General features: G+C 32.3%; 1 long non-coding RNA gene across 1 annotated transcript; it reads right to left on the bottom strand.

Annotated features, from left to right (window-relative positions):
* Positions 1–3,629: 3,629 nt before the first annotated feature.
* Positions 3,630–4,844, bottom strand: LOC136230989 (uncharacterized). Its single transcript, XR_010689632.1, has 2 exons — positions 4,725–4,844; positions 3,630–3,830 (listed from the first exon to the last, which is right to left on the bottom strand). It is a non-coding gene; the product is annotated as an uncharacterized lncRNA (long non-coding RNA).
* Between the last annotated feature and the right edge of the window lie 1,906 nt (positions 4,845–6,750).

Here is a 6,750-nt window from a genome sequence, read left to right as displayed (position 1 = left end):
TGAATGATACCAAACTTCTGAAATACTTGTTGTGTTGGAGCCCCTACAAACTCATTGCCATTATCTGACCGAACTTGCTTGACCATGGTTTCAAATTGAGTTTGCACCATTTGGAAGAAATTGTGTAAAAGTTGAGGAACTTGATACTTGGTTCGAAAAAGAATTGTCCACGTGATTCTGCTCTAGTCATCAACTATAGTAAGCATAAATTTGTCTCTAGTTAATGATTTCTGAGAATAAGGTCCCCAACAATCAAGGTGGACTAACTCAAATAAGGCTTGCGAGTTTGTTTAGCATGGTGGTAGGTCATACAATTTTGGAACTGTTGTGTACAAGGAATACCAAAAATAGTTTGAAGTTTAATAGCTGATACATGTCCCAATCATTGGTGCCACAACTGCATATCTTTATTTGTAAAAGAAGAAGATAAAGCTACTGAAGAAGGAAAAGACAATAGAGCAACATCTTCCTGCACAGTATCAAGTTTAGATTGTTGAAAAGAAACTGATGTCGATTGGTATAAGCCTGCAGTAAAGTCTGCTACTGCTAGTGGATCCTCCTGAAGAATTAGATCTTGAGTTGTTATGCCTAGGTCCCTTATACCAAGGTGGATAGCCTTTAAGATGGAAACAAGAATCCTTGTCATGTCCGTCCTTATTGCAATGCTACAATGTTTTCCTCCTTTAGACTTGTGTTTCTATGACTTCTTCTTATCATCAGTGGAAAACCGAGATCCTGTGTTTACATTACTCACAAACGCAGATGAAAGTTGCAAGTTAGATAACACATCTCTTTATTTCTCTATTCTCAAGAACATCGAATATGCCTTATCAGCTGTAGGTAGAGGATCCATAATGAGGATCTGATCACGAATATGGTCATATTCTGGATTTAATCCAGAAAGAAACTGCATAAGTTGCTCTTCATTGAATAGAGTTTTTGCTAAAATTCTACTCTCACCACACTTTCAGGGTGGAAAAAGATGCAAGGCAGTTAGTTCAGCCCATAAACGTTTCAGTTTGTTGAAAAATTCAACAATAGACATGTTGCCCTATGAGATCTGGCTAATTTCTTTCCTAAGATGAAAGAGGGGAGGACCGTTGCTCTCTCCATAGCGAGTCTCAATTTCAAGCCATAAAGCTCATGCAGTAGGTGCAAACAAAAACTAATCAGCTAAATCTTTATATAAAGAGTTGATTATCCATGAAAAAACCATGTTATCATCCTCTTCCCATTTTAGAAACTCATCTGAGGTATTATCCTCAGGTTCAGTATCTTTTAGCACAAAAACTGCTTTTCTCTTTGCACTTAGGGCAATCATCATAGATCGCTTCCATGAAATTTAGTTTTTCCCGTTTAAAGGATTACTAACAAGCAACAAACCTGGATTATCATGTCGATCTCTGCGATTATCTCCTCCTAGATTGATTCTGCCATTTCCAGAGTTGTCCTCATTTGCCTACTTGTTGCGATTTCCATCGGCACTTTTGTTCGATGAATTCTCCGATCCGTCCAATTTTGAACCTGATTCAGAATCGCTAGTATTTAAAGCAACATGTAGGTAACTTCTGTGCGACATTGTAGAGAAAAAGAAGAATCATAAAAAATGAAGAATGCAAAAAATTGGATCATGAACCAGAGAACTCTGATACCATAATGGAAACAATTGTGTTTCTATTTTCCATTAAAACAAAATATATGTATTACCCCAAGTATTTATACATGAATTGATAAACTGGAATCTAATATACTGATATGCCACGTCAGCATATTAATTAGTAATGCAAAATGCTTAAAATGAACTTTCCAGACTATTTCTTTTTGATCTGCTGTGGCTGCACATTGCTCCTCTTACCATGGTCTTCATCTTGAATTCCAACAGTATCTTAGAGAATGTTTTATTGTATTTATAGTGTGATTTGAACAAAGAGAGATGGCTATAGATCTTGGAGCGTGCTTATGATACATGTCACCTGTTGATTTGGTATTCCTTAATCCCACTAGGTCCATGATTGAGGGAATTGGGGAGTGATGATACTGTTAACAGGTTGATCTTTGACCGAGTAGATATTTAACAGGTGTATCTTTGACTGGATCAAGACCATGTGACTGAGTTGTTTGGAGAATTGACCTTTTGTGATGATGTTACATGTATTCTGATTTCCAAGTGATAACTCGGGCTTTACTGATGAAGTCATGTGGATCTATTTAAATCGTTGGTTACAAAAAAAAGTTAGTTGTAAATATAGTTATAGACTAAAAAGGAAGTATGTTTCATCTTTATCGGAAACTGTGTTTTTGTTATGGTTTGAAATAAAATAGTTAGGGATAAAGTATAAATTTAGTTTTCCATTTTTTTTGGAGGAAAAGTTTAACAGTTTTATAAAATAGTGCAACATTAATAAAATACTGCAATAATTTAGTTCATAAATGATAGAGATCCATATGCAATTTCGTATTCTGACTATCCTTTAATCTTCAGTATCTAGCATTGTTCGAAATCAAGGCCGATTGGACAGCATAAGCTTTCGGAACCGAGAATCTGTCTCGATGATTAGTCCCTCTAGACGTTTTTTGGTCCAACGGCGAGTTTTAGCCATCGGGCGTCGCCTAGGCCGCTTAGACACCGCCTAACATAAAAGAATGTTTTATTGTAATTTTTTTATTGCTTTAATATAATTCACTTTTGAATTGTTTTAATGATATTGTTGTTGAAATGTTGATGTTTATATATTTTTAAAATATATGTTACAAGTATACATGTTTTTCTATATTAATAATTTTATATTACCATTTTTATAGATAGTACTGTATAATATATATTTTAATTAAATTTATATAACAATTTGTTGATTAACAAATAAAAAATGTAAACATACAAATCTGATTAATCCCCGACTTCTCTCCAATTAATCCTCGAAGGCTCTGTCTATCCGATTAACGTCTAACGTTTTTTTACAACCTTAGCGTCTAGTCACTAAATAAATCTTGAAATTTCACATTAATAAAAAAAATCATCTTTATCTTTCACTAATAAGTCTAAATTGCAATATCCAAAAATTGCATTGAATAGGAATAATTAGTTAGTATCTTCTCCCAATTTTTTTATAATTTTTATACATAGTCACATTATTAATAAAATGACATTTTCCACAGATTGAAAAATACAATTTCAATGAAATTAAATGGATTGCATGTTTTTAGAGAGCAGAATCGTGTTGCTGATCGCTTGGCGGCGGCGGGCCATGAAGGGACGTTAGGCGTTACTACCCTTCCTGTTTCCCCTAGTTTCATCTCTCATCTTCTCTTAGAAGATAGGATTGGGATTAGCTTCCCTAGGCTAATTCCTGGGTAGTTTGTTGTTATTCGTTTTTCTTTTCCTTTTCTACCAAAAAAAAAAAAATGGATTGCATGTTTTTAACCGTGTTTGATGTTTACATTGAAATTTTCTGATAACTGCATTTAATCAATGCTATTGTTAACGTGTACAGTTCACATTCTTTTGCGCTACCCATGAATTATCCAGTAATAGGTCTTTCACAAGGAGATCTATCTATCATAATAACGGTATTTAATTATGATGATTAGCTAATTCGTTAACCCTGTTAGTCCGCTCTTGCAAGAGTAGGGGCATTAATGTGTGATTATGATTTTTTTTAAAGATTCAATATTACATTAAATCAACCACGGGGTTGTGGTAGAGTGGTAAAGGCTCATCCTTCTTTAACCAAAGGTCCAGGGTTCGATCCTCGCCTTTGAGAATGAAAAGAATTTCCGTGGCCAGCAGTCCCATCCATAGAGGTGCAAACCATCTGCGAAAGTGAATAGCCCTACAAAAATAAGGAACTTTAGAATAGAATAAAAAGTAAAAGTAAGAGAAATAAAAGGTAAAATATATATAGGAAAAAGAAAAAAACAACTGGTACAACATGATGGTTTTCAAAAGATCTAGAACCCATTTCTAAAATTATGCTCATCAAGGAAAAAAGAAAAGAGAAAAATTAAGAGACCAAACTTCTCCCCCTTTCTTTTTTTATCTCTCTAAAAACCATTACAGAAAACAAAACCAAAAAAAAAAAAAATTAAGAGACCAAAAAGTGGTAAAGAGTTAAGTTCTCTTGCTTATTTTATTTTTTCAAGAAAACCCAATTGTGTTTCAATTTTATTTTATTTTTTCTATATATATATATAATTATATTCTAATAACTACACTTATAACTTTTATATACATTTCTCTCCACACTGTATTTAATATTTATATATACAAGATTAAATCAACAGACAATAATGTCATACTGAATAGATTCCTCCCTCTAATAAGAAAATATAAATTGAACTTATCTGTCCGCACATATAGCCTGTAACATGCTTAAATTTATGTCCAATAAATATATTTAAACAATTATTGGATAAATAGTGGAAAAATTCTAATAAACAACAATTGTTTGAAAAGCTATTATAACATAGTTGGAGTAATAAGTATAAACAAAATTCATAAATGAAAGCATATTGAGTTGTATCTACTCCTTAAGAAGCTTATTGAGTTTTATCTACTCCTTAAGAGGCTTATAGTTGAGCCTTTTCTTATTAGTTCCTTTTAAATAAACTAAATAATAATAATAATAATATAGCTTGGGAATATTAAGATTAAAACTTTAGAAAAAGAAAAGAAAGAAAAATAAGAAAATGTAATATTAGAATTAAAGAGTGGAAAAAACCAATACCAGTAATGGTTGGAGCTAATTGCTTGTTCTGGCTGTTGCTGCTGGATGGAGATGAAGAAAGTTAGGGTTTATATGATACTTCTTTTTCTTAAAATAAAGTTTGAAAATTTTATCTTTCCAAAGAATGGAAAAATACCAAAGAAAAATATTAGATATTCCTATTATCTATGCCTCATACTACAAGACAAAACTGCGACGGCTGCCAACTATTACTAAAACCTTTTTCATAAATTACATAAATAAAATTTGAAAAAATAAAATACAAAACATTTGACACTCTTTTCTATTTCAATAATAATAATCATGCATTTTTCAATTTTTAAATTTTATTAATTAATAAATAAATAAATTATTATATAAAATGTAATTAAAATATATATTATACTATTTAAAAAGTAATAATATAAATTGATTTCAAAAAAATGTATTTTTTGAAACTTATATTTTAAAAATGTGTCAATAAGTAAAAAGTAATAATATAATTGAACCTTGTAACTCCACTTCTTAACTTGCAATCAGTGGCGGAGCCAGAACTCTAAGGTCGAGGGAGGGGAGGGCATGTAAGAAAAAAAAATTAAATGATACTTTAAACATATTAATAAAAAATAAAAAATATTACAAAATGTAAATTGAATCATAAAATGTGAGTACATAGTTTTTTTTTTTTTACCCATAATAAGAAAACTAATGCCTAACAAGTGGCAATAGCAAATGTCACGGGACCTATCGTCGGGGCCCGTGTGGCGCTCACTTATCTTCCCCGAAGTAAGCCAGCCAAGGGAACTAGATCACTCTAGCTGCAAGAATCACACACAAGGGTTAGGTAGGAACCACATATTGTGAATATAATAGCATACATACGATATCAACATAGGGACAACCATCTCAATCATACACACACATGGATAACATATAGGACACTCAAGAATGAACAATACACGGATCATGTTATTCATAGATAAGCAGCAGTGTTACACCAACGGTCCCATCTCGTACTAGTAGGGGGGCAACTATTAGAGATGGTAGACTACCGACAACCGAGTGACTGTCCAGTATGACAGGTCACTCCCTCCTATAGTGTTTCTTATACCAAGTCCAGTCCTACCGACAATGGATATTACAAAGCTCCCCATAACATAATAAAGTAAGTCTCTCCCCATTATTACATAGTCTGATTAATTCGCGGTGTCATATTCTGAAAAATTTACCCATAATCAGTCTTAATAAATTTCACTGCAGAGAAAGATCTTTCAACTGAAGTCGTTGCAACGGGTAAGATCAAAATCAACTCAATAAGTCGATATGTTAAAGGGAAATAGAGTGATAATGTATCTTAACCATTTTCTTTGCAAGAACTCCAATATCTTCCAAACTAGAGAATATCGCATTCAATATCATTTTAGAAATGAAGAGTTTGAGTTCCTCTTTAAGCTGGATTAGATCACAATGAGAAGAATATTCTGAATATAACTCAACAAGACAAAGTAATTGTCGGTGATCAAACTTCTCAAATGCATTTGAAGGATCAAGACGTGACATGCATACAAGTAACTCTGTATTTGACTCAGGAAAATGATTATTCAATTCTGTAGCAAGACAATCAACAACCTAGCATTTTACAAATACAAAAAAATTCAACATATCATTCTGAATATTTCTTATATCATTATATCTAGTCCAATTATTCAAGTGATTCATCATGTCCACCAAAAGGCAAACATTACCTTAAAAGTAATCGAATCACTTTCACAATTGCTATGACATGAGTTTGATAAGCAACCTCATCTTTTTCCTTTGATTTTGACAACAGATAATCAACATTTAGTCTTTGATTTTGAAATCCCATAAACCAAGTTGTAGCATTATTATGTTGACTACCCATGCCCCCTATTGTCTCTATCCCTTTATGCAAACCTTAATTTATCAACTGGTTGATAGATATCAACCAGTTGATATACTACCTTTTGATGCAATTTGCAGTTTTTTTACTCCTGATGACAGTAAAAGGTATCAATTTTTTATATAT

The sequence above is a fragment of the Euphorbia lathyris genome, chromosome 5, assembly GCF_963576675.1.
Source record: "Euphorbia lathyris chromosome 5, ddEupLath1.1, whole genome shotgun sequence".
NCBI lineage: Eukaryota > Viridiplantae > Streptophyta > Magnoliopsida > Malpighiales > Euphorbiaceae > Euphorbia > Euphorbia lathyris.
The sequence above is the reverse complement of the archived record's forward strand: the minus strand, read 5'-3'. Positions and strand labels throughout refer to the sequence as shown.